Below are 10,652 nucleotides of genomic sequence, written 5' to 3'. Positions count from 1 at the left end.
TCCTCCCTCAGCAAGATTGGCCGCCTCTAGTGGACAGGGTATTCCCCAGTCAGTCCCGTCCTGGGCTCCAGTGACTCATACACTAAATCAGAGTTTCACATCTAACTATTATGGGCATTGGTTACTAAGACTGGAAGCCAAAAGCCTGCTTGAAAAGAAGATCCCATTCTAAAGGTCAAAACTTTCCTCCAGAAAATGTTCCTCTCCATCAGGAGGCCTTGGCATGATGTCACCTTAGATATGAACTTACAAGGGGACGTTTCCTAAAAGTACACGTATCTCTTTTGTGATATTCATGTTAGGGATAAAATCAGCCTATTTCATACAGTGACTTGTTCACTTAAAGAAAGTGCCAGATGAGCAGGGAATTCATCACAGCCTTGATCATTTAGACTGTCTGGATGGCCGACCAGCGGTTTCACTTTGCCCCTGCTTCACAGGAATTTGGAATAAGGCTAAGGCTGCAGCCCTTGCTCTCAACACACTGACCAGACGCTAACTGGTCAGGACCTTTTCACCCACAGACGCTAAAAGCAGATTCAGAAATCTTCCATGCTCAGGGTGCCAGGCAAGCATTGCCAATCAATAGAAGCTGGCAAGTGAAATGAAACCTATTCACTTGCCCCCGATGCAGTCTCGCTCTCAAAGTTAAGAAAACTGAGGTTCAGAGAGGTTAAACGACTTTTCTCTAAAGTCACACCTGTCATGCCTGGGTTGAGCTTGAGGCCACTTTCTCTCTGAGCTCAAGGAAGCTAGAAATTCTATGTCCCAAAGATGAAAATCAAGACTTTGACAGAAATGCGATAAGGATAAGGTATATTTGCCCACATTTTTCATATCTTGAAATAACTCTGTGGGATAACTGTGGTATCTCTGACACAGGAGGAAAATGAGGTACAGTCCAAGAGCATAGAATTGGTGAATGGTAGAGTTGCAAACCAAAGCCATCTTTCTTTTCTTTTTTTAACTTAAAAAGATTTTAAATTATTTTTAATAGAGATGAATTCTTACTATGTTGCCCAGGCTGGTCTGGAGTTCCTGGGCTCAAGCAATCTCCCTGCCTTGGCCTCCCAAAGTGCTGAGATTACCAGTATAAACCACTGCACCCAGCCAAAGCCATCTTTCTCTATGCTCCAAAGCTATCTCTTTTCTTTTCTTTTCTTTCTTTTTCTTACCTTTTTGTTAGACAGAGTCTTGCTCTATTGCCCAGGCTGGAGTGCAGTGGCACAATCTCGGCTCACCATAACCTCCACCTCCTGGGTTCAAGCTATTCTCCTGACTTAGCCTCCTGAGTAGCTGGGATTACAGGTGTGCAACACCATGCTCGGCTAATTTCTTGTATTTTTAGTAGAGGTGAAGTTTTGCTATGTTGGCCAGGCTGGTCTTGAACTCCTGACCTCAAGTGATCCACCTGCCTCAGCATCCCAAAGTGCTGGGATTACAGGCGTGAGCCACCGTGCCCGGCCAAGCTACGTTCTTTCTATTTCACTGGAGAAAATGAGTAGACCCTTGATCCAGCAGAGATCGTTCTCTTCGTGTGTGTGTGTGAATCATGGCCCTGCACGGTGGCTCATACCTGTAATCCCAGCACTTTGGGATTCTGAGGCGGGCAGATCACTTGAGCTCAGGAGTTCAAGACCAGCCATGGTGAAACCCCATCTCTATAAAAAATACAAAAATTAGCCAAGTGTGGTGGTGCATGTCTGTAATCCCAGCTACTTGGGAGGCTGAGGCAGGAGGATGGTTTGAGCCTCAGACGCAGAGGTTGCAGTGAGCTGAGATTGTGCCACTGCATTCCAGCCTCAGTGACAGAGACACTGTCTCCAAAAACAAAAAACAAAACAAACAAACAAAAAAAAACCAAAAAAAACCCCAACCAACCAAACAAACAAAAAACCCCACAAAACTGTGAATCATTGTTTGCTCAAGGCAGAGACTGTTCTACGGGAGTGGGAGGTAAGGTAGATGCAGGAGGTGGAATCTCATATCCTCTCTCTCATTTTCCCAGCATCCTCTGTAGATCCTCCCTTCTCTCCTCTCTGCTTTTGATCCTGGTTCCCTCCTCCCGGACAGTAACGCTCTTCCCTTTCTTCTCAACACCTTAAAAGTCTCCTCAGGGTTCTTCTCAGACGCCACAGGCCTTCCCTGATCTTCTCAGTTATAATTAGTCCCTTTTTCCCTGGCATAATTTGCTTATACATTTTGTATTATAGGTTATGTTTTATATGTTTGACTTCCCTCACTAAATGGTGAGCAGCTTCAGTCAGGTGTGGTGGCTCACACCTGTAATCCCAGCACTTTGGGGGGCTGAGGAAGGTGGATCACCTGAGGTCAGGAGTTTGAGACCAGCCTGGCCAACATGGTGAAACCCCATTTCTACCAAAAATACAAAAATGAGCCGGGTGTGGTGGTGGGCACCTGTAATCCCAGCTACTCAGGAGGCTGAGGCAAGAGAATCGCTTGAAACTAGGAGGCTGAGGTTGCAATGAGCCGAGATCACGCCACTGCACTCCAGCCTGGATGACAGAGTGAGACTCTGTCTCAAAAAAGAAAAAAAAACTGTGAGCAGCTTGAGGCAAAGGACTATATTTAATAATGTATGTATTTCTTATTTATTTACATATATTTTTAGAGAAAGGGTCTCATTCTTTCATCCAGGCTGAGGTGCAGTGGTGTTATCATAGCTCACTGCTGCTTCAAACTCTTGGGCTCAAGCAATTCCCCGACTTCAACCTCCTGAGTAGCTGAGACTACAGGCATGCACCACTATGCCCAGTTCTTTGGTTCAAGTGATGCTTGTGCCTCAGCCTCCTGAGTATCTGGGATTACAGGCACCCACCACAACTCCCGGCTAATTTTTTTTTTTTATTTTTTTTTAGTAGATACAGGGTTTCACCATGTTGGCCAGTCTGGTCTCGAACTGCTGACCTCAAGTGACCCCCCCACCTAGGCCTCCCAAAGTGCTGGGATTACAGGTGTGAGCCACAATGCCTGGCCAAACCCTTTAAAACATTTTTGTAGAGGCGGGGGTCTTGCTGTATTACCCAGGCTGGTCTCGAACTCCTGGGTTCAAACGATCCTCTAGCCTCAGCCTCTCAAAGTGTTAGGATTACGGGTGTGAGCCACTGCTCCCAGCTTTCAATTGTCTTTTGATATCAAGTATCCTGATGATGTCAATAAGTTTTAAGACTTTATGCACAAAGGGTTTGTAAGTATTTTTTTAAATTTGTTCTTGTTACTTTACAGTCCTTTTATAAAAGTTGTCTCTGAAAATACATTTTCTAATCCTTTGTTGTTGGTGTAGAGGCATGGACTTGATGTTTGAATGTTCATCTTACATAAAAAAAAATCTAGCTGGGCTAGGTGCAGTGGCTCACACCTATGATCCCAACACTTTGGGAGGCAGGAGGATCACTTGGGCCCAGGAGTTTGAGACCAGCCTGGGCAATGTGGCGAAACCCCATCTCTACAACAGATAAAAAAAGTTAGCTGGGCATGGTAGTGCATCCCTGTAATCTCAGCTACTTAGGAGGCTGAAGCAGGAGAATCACTTGAACCTGGGAGGCAGAGGTTGTAGTGAGCGAAGATTGTGCCATTGCACTCCAGCCTGGGTGACAGAGCGAAACCCTGTCTCAGGGAACAAAAAAAAAAAATATCTGGCTGGTTTATATCATAATTCTGTTACTTTTTTTATTGTCTTGGATTTTCTGCATATGGAAAATCATATTATCTGTGAGAAATGACAATTTTGTTTCTCATATTCTAATTCTTTTAATTTTTAAATTTAAAATATTAAATAATTTACATTTTAAAAAATTAGTTATTCACCCAGGCTGGAGCGCAGTGACATGATCATGACTCACTGCAGCCTCTATTTCCCTGGGCTCAGATGATCCTCCTACGTCAGCCTCCCCAGTAGCTGGGATACAGGCACACACCACCACTTCCGGCTAATTTTCTGTAGGTTTTGTAGAGATGGTGTTTTACCATGTTGCCCAGGGTTGTTTCAAACTCCTAGGCTCAAGGGATCTGCCCACCTTGGCCTCTCAAAGTGCTGGTATTGCAGTTGTGAGCCACTATGCCCAGCCCTATTCTATTTCTTATTCCTTTCATTTTACCTACTTGTCTTACTGCTCAGGATAGTACACCTGTTATACAATGGACAGGAGTGATGATAACGGACATCATCTTGTTTTCGGTTTTAAAGAGATGCTTCAAATACTTCACCACCGAGTACCTTAAATGAGCCAGATATCCTTGTAGGATAACATTTGTCTTCCTGAGTCTCTGCCTTCATTTTCCCTCCTGGCCTCCAGACCAAACACCAGGGTGAAATCCCAGTGTGACCTAACTGAGAGCGTCCTACCCTTGCTAAGGGAGGAGAAGGATTATACTTGCAAATAGCTGCAAGACCAGCTTACTAAGTACTGGCAGGAACAAGAGTCATGTATCTGGGAGAGGACCTGGAGGGTGCAGGATCAGGGTGGGTCCGTGCAAAGCCGGATGAGGGGAGTGTTTGTCAATATGGAGAGATTCTCCCATTACAATCGCATTGGCCCAAGGGACCAAGTCTTGGTGGGATGGGTTTGCAGGCTTGGAATAAGTGATCGGCCTCAACCAGCTGAAGCAGAGATGCTAAAACTGCCATAACTCACTGTGGAGGAGGGAATCTGAAGACTCAGAGAGGGGGACCTGCTGCAATGGACTTGCTATATAAGACCAGGAAGACCACCAGCTGACATTGGGAGGCCCTGGAGGACACCCTGCTTACAAGGGGATAAGGAATGTGGGTTAGGGGAGCAACAGTGCTGCTGGACTCTTCAGGCCAGGGCAGGTGGTAAGACATACTGCTCCAGAACCAGGATTCCCAGTAGCAAAGGCGATGCCGTATAGAAGCATTTAAGCAACAAAAACGAGGTGGGCATCAAGGCCATAGCAGGAAGCAGAGCCGGAAAAGCAGCTGGAGGGTCCTCATTCCCAGTGGCCTGTAAAGATGGTCAATAGAACATGCTGGTCCAAGGGCAAGAGAGATGGAAACTTTCAAAGGTATTACCCAATACATACAAAAGAGATATAAAAACATGTCAGCAGAAGGTTGAGATTAGACACCACAGTGGAAAGCCCCTTGCTATTTCCAGATTTGAAATGGCTCTTATTTATTTATTTTTATAAATGAGACTGGATCTTACTATGTTGCCCAGGCTGGATTTGAACTCCTGAGCTCATGCGTTCCTCCTGCCTCAGCCTCCCAAGTAGGTAGGATAACAGGCACATGTCCCTTGCCCAACTGAAGTAACTCTGAAACTGAAAACTCACTGGCTGAAGGAAGGTCTGGGTCACCATAAAGAAGGGCTCTGCAGCACCACGACAATTTCTTTGGGTAGCCATTTCCCTAATCTTCCCCCAAAGGATTTACCTGGGTAACGATAACTAAGGAAAGTGGTGTGCCCGTGTTTTCAAGGACTGTTGGATACAGGGCAGAGTCGGGCTGAGACTTGCTGTCCTAGACATATGTCAGAGTAGGGCACATGGAGATAGTGAAGTCCTGGCTGTTGGAAATATTGGAAATAAGAGGTCTGGAGAGGAGAGATATGGCTAGATGTATGGGAAGAAGCAAAAAGTGTGGGAATCTTTGGTTTGTTTGTTTGTTTTTTGAGACGGAGTCTCGCTCCATCGCCCAGGCTGGAGAGCAGTGGTGCGATCTCAGCTCACTGCAACCTCTGCTTCCCAGGTTCAAGCAATTTTCCTGCCTCATCCTCCGGAGTAGTTGGGATTACAGGTGAGAACCACCATATCCAGCTAATTTTTTGTATTTTTAGTACAGATGGGGTTTCACCATGTTAACCAGGCTGGTCTCAAACTCCTGATCTCAGGTGATCCACCCGCCTCGGTCTCCCAAAGTGCTAGGATTATAAGCGTGAGCCACTGCGTCCAGCTGAGAACCTTTGTATCACTCGTTAATACCCACCAAACAGCACACACCATAGAAGAGAACAACCAAGTGGAGAGGATGACTGGGCCAGTAGATGCCAGCTATTTCTGTCCTCATCCCCCTAATGCTTGCACCGTGGGATCATAGAGATGGCAGAGAGTTGCAGGCTACAAGTTGGGTTCCCTCTTGCTAAGGCTGGTCCATCTCACAATGGGTGCACTGAGTGCCTGGGCTCACCCAGTGGATATTTCCTGGATTCCCAAATGTGTGATAGAAATGAAAATACCTAACACATAGAAACCTCACACCTGTTTCTTGATTTTTACAGTAAGGGCAATTATAGTAGGAAAAGCCAAATAGAAGCCCTTGAAATAATGAGATGAATGGCGACCCATGCCACCCTCAGAGACTTACAGGATGTCAGAATAGCGGTCCTCATCGTAGTTATTCACGTTACCTGTCTAGCTTCTATATAACATAAATGGATTATGACAGATGACAGTGACCTACTGCAAACACACCCAAGTATAAACCCAAACTGCAGTTGCTAGGCCAGGGATAGTATCTTCATTAGAGCAAATTAACACAGATGCTGGTCTGTAGGATGCAGCTATTGATCAGGCAAATGCTTCAGCCTTGGTTAGAGGGAGCCCGTTCTTTTTTTTTTTTTTAAAGACATATTTATTCAGGGTCATGATCAGACTATTACATTTAGCAATCAACAGCATGGGTGCAAAAAACAAAATCTACATTAAAACCATTTGTTGGAATGCTTTACACTTTCCACCAAACAGAAACTGAAAATAACCTGTTATGCAATTAGTCATCAATACAGTCTTGGAGTTTTTTGCCCATACATATATTTGTCAAAACTATGTCTTCTTTGTAGCAGCTGGACCCTGCCACCATGGTGCTTGGCTGAGTTCACAATCTGTTGTAACCTGTAGCTTCCCTGTCCCTTCTCTGGCTCTCCTCTCCTGCTAGGCTTTCTTTCCTGGCAATAATTAAAATCTTCTGCCACTGCCATAGGTACTGCTGTTACTGGAACTGCCACAGCTACGTTGGTTTCATGGTTTGGCAAAGTATTGGCCTCCAACACCACAGGGACCAGAGCTTCTGCCTCCAAAGTTTCCTCCCTTCATGGGTCCAAAATTTGAAGACTGATTCTTGTAACTGCCAAAATCATTGTAGCTTCCACCACCTCCAAAATTGCTTCCCTCATTACCGAATCCATTATAGCCATCCCCACTGCCACCATATTCACCATCACCACAGCTGCCACCAAAGCCACCATGACCACTGAAGTTTCCTCCACAATCCACCAAAACCACCGCCCCCCACCACCACCGAAGTTTCCAGAACCACTCTCATCTCTTTGGCTGGGTGAGCACTAACCATCTCTTGCTTTGGCAGGGCTTCCCTACCTAACTTCAAAGTCGTGGCCATTCACAGGGTGGTGTTTCTTTTTTTTTTTTCTTGAGACAGAGTATCACTCTGTTGCCCCAGTTAGAGTGCAGTGATGCAATCTCGGCCCACTACAACCTCCACCTCCCAGGTTCAAGCAATTCTTGTGCCTCAGTGTCCTGTGTAGCTGGGATTACAGGTGTGTGCCACAATGCCCAGCTAATTTTTTGTATTTTTAGTGGAGATGGGGTTTTGCCATATTGGCCAGGCTGGTCTTGAACTCCTGGGCTCAAGTGATCTACCTGCCTCGGCCTCCCAACTTGCTGGGATTTTAGGCGTGAGCCACTGCGCCCAGCCAGGATGGCATTTCTGGATGACAATCTTATCCACAGTCATGGTCGTCAAAGATTACAAAGTCCGTTTCCTTGCTGCTGCCTCGTTTCAGTCATGATTTCAATCACTTCAATTTTTCCACACTGTTCAAAATAATCTCTTAGGTGATATTCTTCAGTGTCTTCTTTAATGCCACCAACAAATATCTTTTTCACAGCTAAGTAGGCACCTGGTCTTTGAGAATCTTCTCTTGAGACAACAGTTCTCTTTGACTCTACAACTTTCCATCCACCTTGTGTGGCCTTGCATTCATGGCGGCATCCACCTCCTCCACAGTGGCATATGTGATAAACCCAAAGCCCCTGGAATGCTTGGTGTTTGAATCTTTCATGACCACACAGTTCATTGAGCTGTGTGGATGCTCAATGAACACTGAGCATCCCCGTTGCTTAAAATGGCTCCTCAGGCTTTCATCAGTTGTTTCAAAGCCCAACCCTCCAATGAAGAGCTTCTGCAGCTGTCTGGTCTCTTTAGGAGACTCTGACTTAGACATGATGGCAGTGGGAAGAGAGACTTTACCAATGCTTTTTCAGTGGAATTTATAAGCAGAAAGGCAAGGGAGCCCATTCTGTGGAACCAACATGTTGCCTGCAACTCTCTACCATCTCTAAAGTTGGTTTAGCAAGCAGTATGGGGTTAGAGACTAACCCTGCCAGTAGCTGGCATCTACTGGACAAAGTTGGAGATCTCACACTTCTTGACTTCAAACTTACTACAAAGCTATCATAATCAAAACAGTGTGGTGTTGACATAAAGACCGATGTATAGATCAATGGGACAAAATAGAGAACTCAGAAATAAACCCTTGCATATACGGTCAAATAAATTTAGACAAGGATGGCAACATCAGTCAAGGAGGGAAAGAATTTTTTTCTTTTTTTCAACAAATAGTGTTGGGACAACTGAATATCCATATGCAAAAGAATGAAGTTGGACCCTTCAGTTTTGGGAAAAACTCTCAAATCCATATTTTTCCTCTGCTCTCACATCACAGCAATCAACACAGAACACTTCCGTGACCAAATATGTGGGTTTTTTCTCCCCCATCAACAATCAGTGGACGCCAGCTGGTGTCCTCCAGTTCAATTCCACCACTATCTACCTGGAGATTGCATCAGATCCCACAAGTTGAGGGCTCAGTCCCACAAGACTGCCACTCCTTTTCCTCAGTTACAAGTCTGGGCCTCAGAAACTTTTGACCAAACTGGCTTCAAGTTGGGGTTCCTACAACCCCTTCTCTGGGTTCAATTAACATGTTAGAGTAGCTCACAGCACTCAGGGAAACACTTACTTATGTTTACCAGTTTATTATGAACCTCCATGTGTTCAGCTATCTGGAAGCTCCCTGAACCCAGTTCTCTTGGATTTTTATGGAAGCTTCATGACATCAGCATTCCTTTCCGCAGGGTATAGGGTAGGACTCTCTCTGGGGAGGGCCTTAAGACCCACAATCAGAAAGGTGGGGGAAAATTAGAGTCCTGCATTGGTGCAGATGAAAGGAAGGCAAGAGTAGGACAGAGATTCTGTTTCTTGAGGCCTGCCCCAGGGGCTTAACACACCTGACATAAAAATTAAAGACTCTAACAAGGGTTATGGGGGTTCTGAGCCAGGAACCATGGATACAAAACATATGCATGTGTATATAACACTATACATTCCCTCGCACCATATATAAATAATAACTAAAAATGGATTAAAAACTGGGAGCCGTGACTCACGCCTGTAATCCCAGCAATTTGGGAGGCCGAGGCAGGTGGATCACCTGAGGTCAGGAGTTCGAGACCAGCCTGACCAACATGGTGAGACCCCCGTCTCTACTAAAAATACAAAAATTAGCCAGGTGTGGTGGTGTGCACCTGTAATCCCAGCTACTTGGGAGGCTGAAACAGGAGACACGCTCGAACCCGGGAGGCGAAGGTTTGCACTGAGCCGAGATCATGCCACTGCACTGCAGCCTAGGCAACAGGAAGGAAACTGCATCTCAAAAACAAAACAAAACAAAAAAAGATCAAAGACCTAAATGTGGAGCTAAAACTATAAAACTCTCAGAAAACAGGTGAAAAGCTTCCTGATTAAGATAGGGGGAAACAACTGGGTTAAAAAGTAGGCAAAGGACATAAACGTTTTTCCAAAGAAGATATACAAATGGCCACTAAGCACATGAAAAGATGCTCAAAGATGCCCAACATCACTAATCCTTAGGGAAATGCAAATTAAAATGACAATGAAGTACCATGTCCCACCCATTAGGATGGCTATTATCAAAAAACAACAAAAAAGCAATAAGCCTGGGTGAAGGTGGGGAGAAACTGGAACCTTCTGCCCTGTGGGTGGGAATGTAAAGTGGTGCAGCTGCTGTGGAGAACAGTATGGCAGTTTCTCCAAAAATTAAAAGGAGTTACTGTATAAACCAGCCATTTCACTTTGGGGTGTATACCCCTAAAGAATTGAAAGCAGGGACTTGAACGGGTAGACATACACTCATGTTCTTAGCAGCATTATTTACAATAGCTGAAAGATGTAAGCAACCCAAGTGTCCATCTACAGATGATTTTTTTTGTTTGGTTGGTTGGTTTTTTTGAGACAGTCTTGCTTGCTCTGTTGCACAGGCTGGAGTTCAGTGGTGTAATCTCGGCTCACTGCGGCCTCCGCCTCCCAGGTTCAAGAGACTCTCCTGCCTCGGCCTCCCGAATAGCTGAGATTACAGGTATGCGCCACCACATCCGGCTAATTTTTTTGTATTTTTTTTAGTAGAGACAGGGTTTCACCATGTTAGCCAGGACGGTCTCAATCTCCTGACCTTGTGATCCACCGGCCTCGGCCTCCCAAAGTGCTGGGATTACGGGCTTGAGCCACCGTGCCCAGCCATTTTTTGTATTTTTAGTAGAGACAGGGGATTTCATCATGTTGGCCACGCTGGTCT

At 45.3% G+C, this 10,652-nt stretch overlaps 1 pseudogene; it reads right to left on the bottom strand.

The window, feature by feature from the left end:
• Positions 1–7,603: 7,603 nt before the first annotated feature.
• LOC110744207 lies at positions 7,604–9,494 on the bottom strand (annotated as a pseudogene).
• Positions 9,495–10,652: the final 1,158 nt, after the last annotated feature.

This window comes from Papio anubis, chromosome 11 (genome assembly GCF_008728515.1).
Source record: "Papio anubis isolate 15944 chromosome 11, Panubis1.0, whole genome shotgun sequence".
Lineage (NCBI taxonomy): Eukaryota > Metazoa > Chordata > Mammalia > Primates > Cercopithecidae > Papio > Papio anubis.
This window is presented reverse-complemented; position numbering and strand designations above follow the sequence as displayed.